The 9480-nt window shown below is 42.6% G+C and overlaps 1 long non-coding RNA gene and 1 other non-coding gene across 2 annotated transcripts; both read right to left on the reverse strand.

Annotated features, from left to right (window-relative positions):
* Window positions 1–7467: 7467 nt before the first annotated feature.
* LOC147372057 (uncharacterized) lies at window positions 7468–9468 on the reverse strand. Its single transcript, XR_015163923.1, has 3 exons — window positions 9285–9468; window positions 8863–8990; window positions 7468–8629 (listed from the first exon to the last, which is right to left on the reverse strand). It is a non-coding gene; the product is annotated as an uncharacterized LOC147372057 (long non-coding RNA).
* Window positions 8651–8732, reverse strand: TRNAS-CGA (transfer RNA serine (anticodon CGA)). Its single transcript has one exon. It is a non-coding gene; the product is annotated as a tRNA-Ser (tRNA).
* Window positions 9469–9480: the final 12 nt, after the last annotated feature.

Here is a 9480-nt window from a genome sequence, read left to right on the forward strand (position 1 = left end):
CTTAATTCATATCACTCCCCTCCTGGAGGTTCTCCTCTGCTTTGGCCTTTCTCTACCTTAATTCCCTGACTTCTTCCTTGCTCTGTAACCAACTCTTGTCTTTGGGCTGACCTCTGTTTTAGGAGGTCTGTGTGGAAGGAATGTACCCTCCTACGCCCTTCCCTCCTGTCTCCTGTTCTGTAGAGCTGAAGCGCTCTTGCTAGTGATCTGGACTGTGTTATTTTCAGAGTTTTCCTTTGCTGCAAATCCATGTCTTCCCAAGGTGCTCTGGGATTTGGGGACACTTTCTGTAGACCATATGCAAGTACCTTTCCCCTTGTCCCACAAACACCTTTGCTTTGGAATCTGGGATTCCATGGCAGGCAGAGAAACCTCCACCTAACCAAAAAAGTAAACATGAGGAAAGGAACCTGGAACGACTGCCTGCTGTGATTGTCAAACCCGATAAACCCTTCTGTAGGCGTTTACTGCCACTTTCCCTATCATGAGAAAAAAAATCTTTTACCACAGTACTGTATTTTAAATTTGTTGAGCATTTACTGTGCACCTAATATAAATCTAATAGTACTCTAGACACTTTAGAGGGGCAAAAAAAAGCATAAGAACACTCCTGTGCACATGGAATCTACTACACTTTCATATACACAAGATCTGATTAGAAGATGCTGATAAACACATCATGGTATAGACCACGAGTGGCAACATATATGCTCTAGTGACAGTAGTGCTTTTTTTAAGTTTCTTTAAAATAATGTTTGGAGAAGGCAATGGCACCCGAAAATTATGTTTAGAACCTGCTGTTCATTCTTTTGAATGTTATGAATGATGCCAAATCTTTTAGGGTAGGCCTGGTTTTTGGAAACAATACTCACTGAATGTCTATTTTGCAAGAACTCAACTAGGGTGGGGCTGGGGCTGGTGGTTCATATAGCAAAATGGCACCTACCTTCACAGAAGTTACTCCCCGATGGAGATAAATGTTCAATCAGTTCAGTTCAGTTGCTCAGTCATGTCCAACTCTGCAACCCCATGGACTGCAGCACGCCAGGCTTCCCCATCCATCACCAACTCCTGGAGCTTGTTCAAATTCATGTCCATCGAGTTGGTGGTGCCATCCAACCATCTCATCTTCTGTCGTCCTCTACTCCTCCTGCCTTCAATCTTTCCCAGCATCAGAGTATATAATAAGACATCATAAATGTGGGAAGTGGATCTTGCCACAAGCAGTATGTGAGCAGAGTGAAGATAAAGCCCTGGGTTCCAGGAAAGACTTTTCCGGGAGACATGGTATCTTGTTCTACATCAGAGGTTAGGACGTGGTATATTATTCTAGATCAGAGGTTGGCAAACTACAACTTGTATCTTGCTGCCTGATTTTGGAAAAAAAAGTTGTACTGGAACAGAGCCATGCCCATTTGTATTTATGTATATTGTCTCTGGCTGCTTTCAGATTACAGCAGTAGAGCTGAGTACCTGCCATAGAACTATGGCAAAACCTAAAATGTGTGCTACTTTGTCCTTTATAGAAAATGTGCCAACCTATTTTAAGGTCAGGAGAACGGGCAGGGAAGTAAAGAGCGTTGCTTGTTTTAATTTTTTGTTTTTGTTTTGTTTTTTTTTAGTATATGCCTTTGAAAAATCAGAATTTTTCTGCATTGTCAAAATAACAAATGCTTAAAATTAACAATGTATCCTTAATCTAATACAAACTTATATTCGCAGTTCCCCAATTGTCCTAAGAAAAATACTTTTAGAGCTGATTACTCTCCAACCTGGATCCAATCCAGGAACCATGTGGTTATACCAGGTTATGTGTTTTAACTCTGTCTGGATTCCTTAAACAACCTCTTTTTGGTAACATTAATTTGTTGAAGAGAATAGGGTCAGTTGTCCAGAGAGTGGTCTTTTGAATTTGACTCCTTCTTGACAATGTCCTTTAACTTATTCTTCAAACCGCTATTTTTCCTAAACAAGATTAGATCTAGAGTCAGATTCTTTTTTTTTTTTGTCATGCCATGTGGCTTGTGGGATCTTAGTTCCCCAACCTGAGATTGAACCCAGGCCCTCAGCTGTGAAAGTGTGGAGTCAGAGCCCTACCAGGGAATTCCCTGGAGTCAGAGGGAAGTTAACCAGTTCTGGGAATAAAAGACATCTCAGGGGAGATGTTCTTTATGTTGTGTAACATTAGAACATAGGCCCAGTTGTCCCACTATTACCCTGATCTCTTCACTGTACACTTTCATCATTGAGAGGTTTTTGAAGCTGGCTAGGTGACAAATATGTGCCCTGAGAGAAGGGGCAGCTGGCAGTACAGATCTGATTGGTTACTGCTATACAAGAATAGAGACCCAACACTGCTCCTGACTTTTTTCAAAAACTTGTGGACATCCTAATGTTTATGCTAAATATCACAACTTTTAAATGTTGGCTCAATTTTTAAAATGTGGGCCAAAAAAAACATGGTTCACCAGTTTTCAACCTCTGTTTTAGGCTGAAATAATAGCATGAATAAAAACAATTGGAAGTGAAGGATATATTGAAGAAGGAGGAATGTGATCTGAAGCATAGAGTTTGTTGAAAGAAGTAATGGAAGACTAAAAATAATTTGGGGCTGATTCCTGGAAAGCATTGATATGGCAGGGAATTTGGACATTAGTTTTACAGATAAGTTCTTGAGAAGAGACGTGACTTGTAATTCATGGTTCTAGTGATGATAGAAAAACAATGAAAATTGGATGATAACATTAGTAAGCTTTGCACTAATTCACATGAGAGGATTAGAGCTTGAAATGACCAGGAAAGAGGACAGAGGAGGGGAGAAAAATCAACAGGTTAACTGACCTTGGTAACTGACTGGATTCACTCAGCCAAAATTTATAGCATAAGTATCAAGTGCTAGACTGGGTTCTGGGCATTTGAGATATACAAATAATTGTATATTCCTTGAAAGGAATTTGAAGCTTGGGTGACATACACTTGAACAAATAATGGGAAATACAGAATAGCATACTGCTAATATGTATGTTTAATGCAGTGGGACAATGAGGAGGAAAGGGGTCAACTCCCTACCCTACCCTGGTGGGATGCAGGAGGGAAGTCTTTCCAGGAATCACTAGAGCTGAGTTCCAAATAGGATCAGATATTGGCAGTGAGGAAAGGGACTAACAGTCAGATTGAGCATGTATTGTGAGTCATGAGCTAAATATTAAGCATCTAGTCATCCCAGCAGTTTTATAAAAAGATTATTATCATCATCACTTTCTATGTGGGGAAACTGAGACAAAGGACAAAGTTCATGTAGCTAATAATCAGAACTGGGGGACTTCCCGGGCAGTCCAGTGGTTAAGAATCAGCCTTCCAATGCAGGGGGCATGGGTTCAATCCCTGGTCAGGGAACTAAGATCCCACATGCTGTGGGTTGTGGCCAAATTTATTTTTTAAAAATCAGAACTAGGATTTGAACCCAGAATTCATTCCAGAGCCTGAGTTGCTAACCAGTGCACATAAAAAGGGACACTTAATTAAAGGTGAGTCACAGATAAAGACTGAGGTTTCTAGTCTGTGAGTGAGAGGACATGTCATTAACCTGAATAGCGAGGAGAAGATGATGAGCAGGTTTGAAGAATGAAGTAATGAGCTCATTTGGGGAAAAATGGGTTGGAAGTGCTTCCCCATAGAGGGGGTTGGCTAGAAAACAGAAATGTGGGTCTACAGCTTAAGAGCAAGAAGTTAGGGTTAAAGATGTGGATTTGGGAATTATCAAGAAATTCCAGGAATGATAGCAGCCACTAAAGGAGAGAACAGAAGGCTAAGAATTCTTTTTTGTGTGTGTGTGTGTGTGTCTAATCCTTATACTTTATTCCTAAATGAGCCAAATATGACTTTAGACAATTGAGAGGATTCTTGAGCATTACAAGCTATTGCTGCATTTGGACTCCAAGTTATGGGAAATTTGCCCAGCCTTTATATAAACTTTTAACTGAGACTCAGTAGGCCCAAACCGACAAGCTGGTTTGGTCCCCAGAGACACAAACGGCTTTTAAGGCTCTTCAAACTGCTCTCTTACAGGCTCCAACTTTGAGCTTGTCCACAGGATCAGAGTTTAGTTTGTTACTGAAAAAAGGCTATGGCCACATTGCTTAAGGGTAATTGTTGCTATTGTTTTACTAATGCCTATAGCTCATAAGTTTACTAATGGGTGAAATTTTACTGTACTGACTTCTCATGATGTAAGTGGGATCTTAAACTCTAAAGTTCAGAGTGACAATGGCTCCGTCTTTAAAGCTGCTATAACTCAAGGGATGTCAAAAGCTCTAGGAATAGAGTATCACACTGTTGCTTGAGACGCCAATCTTTCGAAAAAGTTGAAAAGGCTAATGACATTATTAAAAGACATCCATGTAAGCTAACTCAGGAAACACAAGACAGTTGGTTTACAGTTCTACCCGTAGCTTTAATGAGGGCTCAAACTACCCACTCCTCAAAAGGGACTGTCTCTATGACAGACTGTTTTTGTGCACAGATATTGTCATAGATTCTGAAGCCTTAAAATTAACTATGTGACTCAGCTTTTAGTTTTTCAACAGACATTGCTGCTGCTGCTGCTGCTGCTGCTAAGTCACTTCAGTCGTGTCGGACTCTGCAACCCCATAGACGGCAGCCTCCCAGGCTCCTCCACCCATGGAATTTTCCAGGCAAGAGTACTGGAGTGGGTTGCCATTGCCTTCTCCATAAGGCTAAGAATTCGACCTTAGGGAATTCCAGAAGTAATCTGGAACAAAATCTGGAAAATAAGATGCATGATAAAAGTGGCTAATGCTTCAGCTTTTTTTTTTTAAAGTAATTTTGAAGTAATCAATCATTTAAATGTGGCCCATAACCTAGCCATGAAGGAGCTCCAGAAATGTTCTGTGCAATGATAGCATTCCTGAAATAAGTGTAGGTTGAGATCATTTTGGCTCGGGTCCTCTAATTATTTGCGTTACTGGATAAACTACAGAGATCCAAGCCTTGTAACATCTGGAACAAGTTGACAAATTGGAAGGAGATAAGTTCCTGCATGTTTGATTTCCCCACATTAGCTTTTTAGTCACATAAAAGCAAATTTGATTAAGATCTAAGAATCTGCAGCTTAAAAAAAAAATCAGTATAGGGTAGAATTAGCTAGTCATTGGTTTTAAGGTGAGGAGACAGAAGGAACTTCACAAGAGAAAGAAGGAATGAGGCAGTGACTTAGACGTCCAACCCATTTAGATTGGGGCTATCTTACTGGAAGGACACAAGGATTAAAAAAATGGGTGGTTTAGGCAGGGCATACTGATAATAGGAGAATGTGTTTGAACAGATGGGGCACTGAAATTCCTAGATGAGATTAATTTGATGAAAGCAGTGTTTCAGAGATGTTTAAGTGGCGAAACTGGGGCACCTGGAAGGCCACTGTAACAGCGTGAAATAGGTGATATGATGGAGGAAGCAATGATTGATGAATGATGGATATGGCAGAAAAGAAAATGTCTGATGATTCTTAAGGTTGGAAACTAGATAGAATTGAGAGAAAGTATTAACAAATGAAAAAAGTTGAAAATGTGATTCAGGGAAGGAAGAAGTTTTGTGTTTTAGGTGACATTAGGTCAGCTATGCAGAGATATAGGCAGCTAGAGATATGGGGCTTTCCTGGTGACTCAGCAGTAAAGAATCTGCCTGTCAAGCAAGAGATGCAGGTTCCAACCAGAAACCTCAGGTTGGAAAGACCCCTAGAGAAGGAAATGGCAACCCACTCCAGTACTCTTGCCTGGGAAATCCCATGGACAGAGGAGCCTGGCAGGCTACAGTCCTTGGGGTCACAAAAGAGTCAGACATAACTTAGCGACTAAACACCAAGGCAGCTTGAGATATAGGACCATGGTGTGGCTGAAAGTTCATGCTTGGAATAGTAGTTTGGGGTTTGTGGCTTGGGAGGAGAAGAGCAAAGCTTTTGTAGAACTTCACAGAAGAAGGGAGAAAATAGATGAGATGGAGAAATAGTGTTCTAAGAGAAAAGCAAGAATGTACAGTGTCTCTCAAGCCCAGTAAGAAATCAATGGCTTCAAACATAGCAAAGTTTTCTACCACAGGGTATTAAAGATAGCATGGAGCTAGAGGCAGAAGGTATAGATTTTAAAACAAAAAAAAGTAGAAAACAACATGGCGATTTGGAAGTGTCAAGTGAAGTCATTGTTTTGTTTGTCCTGAATTAATGAAGGATTGAATGAGTAGAGTAGGAGAATTTTAATCTGTTATGAAAGGCTATTCATGGAAGGTTCTTTAGGAGGTTGAAATGAGTGGGGCTTGCAAGCCAAGGTGCAGAAGTAACTTCAGGGCAGAAGAGCAAGGCCAAATATTGAATCAGAAACTAAAGAATTCCAGGGGGTAGAATATAATAAATATGTAAGAATAGTGAGAAAGGGATTATGAAACACAAAACAGAAGGACAGAAAGATAAGATTTGTTGGGATGGAAGGGTGAAGAAATTGTGATGGGCAATGGGGATGGTAAAATTTTGAAATTCTCTCTTGTGCATGACAGTTCAAAGTCTTGGCCTCTCACCTCCAACACTACAAGGGAAGCATTTGAGAATGGAAAGTAGTATCTGAGGTACCAAACAACCTCAACCAGCTTATTCTGGATCCAGATCCTCCATTTTGTAAACCATGAGGCCTCTTCTCCTCACAACATAGTTGTCTGCTGCCCTCTGCTGGTCAATTTTGATCTTGGCTCTTCAGATAATTAAATTTGAGAGTATGCGCAAAACCAGGACTTGGTAGGAAGCCCAGTACAGAACCTATTAGATTATATTCATTCAGTACTTTTTTTTTTAAATCACATCCATGTCTAAGGCCTAATAGAGGAGGTGCAAAAAAGAATAAAATACACAGTCCTAACTCTCAAGAAGCTCTCATGCAGTCCAGTCTGAGTGAAGATTAAAATATGTACACGTTAAAAAAAAATCCACATACTCAAAACGATTTTTTTGGAGTGGCTTAAATGTGCCAAGAGTGTATATTCTACAAGGGAAGAAAGATTTCACATAGTAAGATAAGGGAATAGGATATGTGAGTGACGAGTGGTTAGAGAAGACTTCCCAGGAGAACCAATATTTAATGGAGACTGAGAAGAAAGTGAGGATGAGAGACGATTTCAGGCAGAGAAAAGCATGAACACAGACAAATATTATACCAGGAACTAAAAGAATACCAGTGGATGAAATGTAGTGAATATGAAAGAATGGGGAGAAGAAAAAAAAAGGGACCATGATAGGGTTTAAGGTCCCTGGCCAGTGTGGATGCTTTAGATAATATCAGTGTGGATAGATCACAATGTAGATGCATTACATACATCAACACATGCAGTCCTCACATGAAGGCTCCGGCAAGGGGTGGGGGTCCAGCCTGCACTCACTTCTGAGAAAAGTAGACACAGTTGAGACTATTTAGGAGGTAGAATAAATATAACTTATTTTATTTTAATTAAAATTTGCAGAAGCACATAAAAGGAGATGCCTTGAATACAACCTAATGGATGGTAGTAGTAGACTGATAGGTTCTAGCTGTTGTAATCAAGAACCTCAAAGAGCAGGTAAAGAGACATGCTGGATGGAAAGTATGGGGGGATAGCGGTATGGTGGGGGGAGGCAGTGGCAAGGAAAAAACAGCATAAATGGAAAGAGCAGCATGAGATAGATATGAGATATCTCATATGCAAACAGAGTTTGCATACAGAGTTTGAAACTCTGCTTGCATATCTCATGAGACAGCATAAGAATGACAGAAAGGTGGGAAACTCCAAAAAATAAATGTGTAAAAAACTCTATGAATTACCTTTGGATCCCTGCCCTCTGGGGAATCTTCTTGGGAATGTGGCTGTGCAAGAAATCAAATACAAAGAGAACATCCTCAACAAGAATCCTAGATATTCCCCACAGTGAGAAACTGGCAAGAGGAAGAACCGGCTGAGGTTGAGTACAGGACGGTTGGAGAAGGATCAATTCCCTAGCTAGGAACTTGGAACACGGAGAATTTAGAACACTACCTGGCACATAATAAGCACATGATAAAAAGTGAGTTATCTTCGTACACTCTGGCTCCAGCCAGATTGGCAGTGTTGATGTTTCAATAGATTATTCCCCACAAGCTCTGTGATCCCTGAGACGTAGCACCTCAGGGAAATCCTTGTGAGAGAACGCCTTGTTTCCAGGATCTTCACGGTACAGAGACCTACAAGATGTGACGTCTGGTCATTAAATTCAGAGGTGCCCTTTTTATCTGGAGTTTGACTATTAAAAGCACAACTAGCATTCACATTCCCGAACAAAACTTAACCCTTCTTGAACCAAATCTTTTGCTACGCCCTCCCGAAAGAATGAAACAAGGCATGTCGAAACTGCTTGCAAACCTGAAGTTACAGAATTCTCTAAGTGCTTTGTATCCTAGCAGCCAATACAGTTGTACATAATTAAACGCTTCTTGTGGTCATCCTCAGCCCCTTTCTTCCCCCAAATCCAGGGGTGAGACCTTCTGGCTTCTGTTTCCGATACAGAAAGGGAATGGCACGAAAGACACGTGGAAGCCAAGAGGTTTCCTTCACACACACCCTGAAGGGGAAAAAAAGCGCCCGTCACGAACAGGATTCGAACCTGTGCGGGGAAACCCCATTGGATTTCGAGTCCAACGCCTTAACCACTCGGCCACCGTGACTTCCAAGACCGCCCTTCACCGAGCACTTACAGAAAGGGTCCATACAACGACCCGGAGCGGCTGCTGGCAACGGGAAGTTGGGCCAAGCCCAAACACACAGCCTGTGACCTCCTCACATTCCGCTCCTTACCTCTGTCTCCACGCCGCTCAAAGGAAAAGAGTCGGGTGGATCGGGTGACCCAAGGAGGAAGCGTCTCCCGCCCCACAAAGATGAGGGTCTCAAGGAGCGCAAAGCTGTTCAGGAAGCATTGGCGAGGCCTGCAGAGGAAAGCAGTTGGAGAGGAGGGGCTGGGTCCCCGGGGTGGTGGCTAGGGGACCCCTGGGGTTAGGCCTGGGACAAGGCGTTAGGGGCGAGGGAGGCTCAGAAGGAGTTTAAACGGGGCACTTCTGGGGATGGATGAAAGGAAGAAACTTCTTGCGGAAACGGGTCCAGGGTTCCTCGGGATTAGGGGCTTTGTGGGGTTAAGAAATGTGTAAGGTGAGGACCACTGAGATCTGGGCTGGGGGCTCCTCAGGCGACCGGCATCCCCCTAGGGTAGGATAGAGAGGTACCCCACTCCCTCGGCTGAGAGGCAAGAAAAGACTTCAGGTCAGGTAAAGGGCGATCTCAGGGGAGTGTGCGCCCCCTCCAGGAAGCCGCTTCCTCCCTAGAGCTCCAGCCGCGGCCGCCGCCGCCGCCGCCAGGGAGGCCGCCAGGGTCGGCCCCGCGCCAGGCTCTTCGCCGCCACCGCGTCCGGCCGACCGGCAG

This window comes from Bos grunniens, chromosome 5 (genome assembly GCF_055505025.1).
Source record: "Bos grunniens cultivar Pamir isolate PY7600 chromosome 5, Bosgru_T2T1.0, whole genome shotgun sequence".
NCBI lineage: Eukaryota > Metazoa > Chordata > Mammalia > Artiodactyla > Bovidae > Bos > Bos grunniens.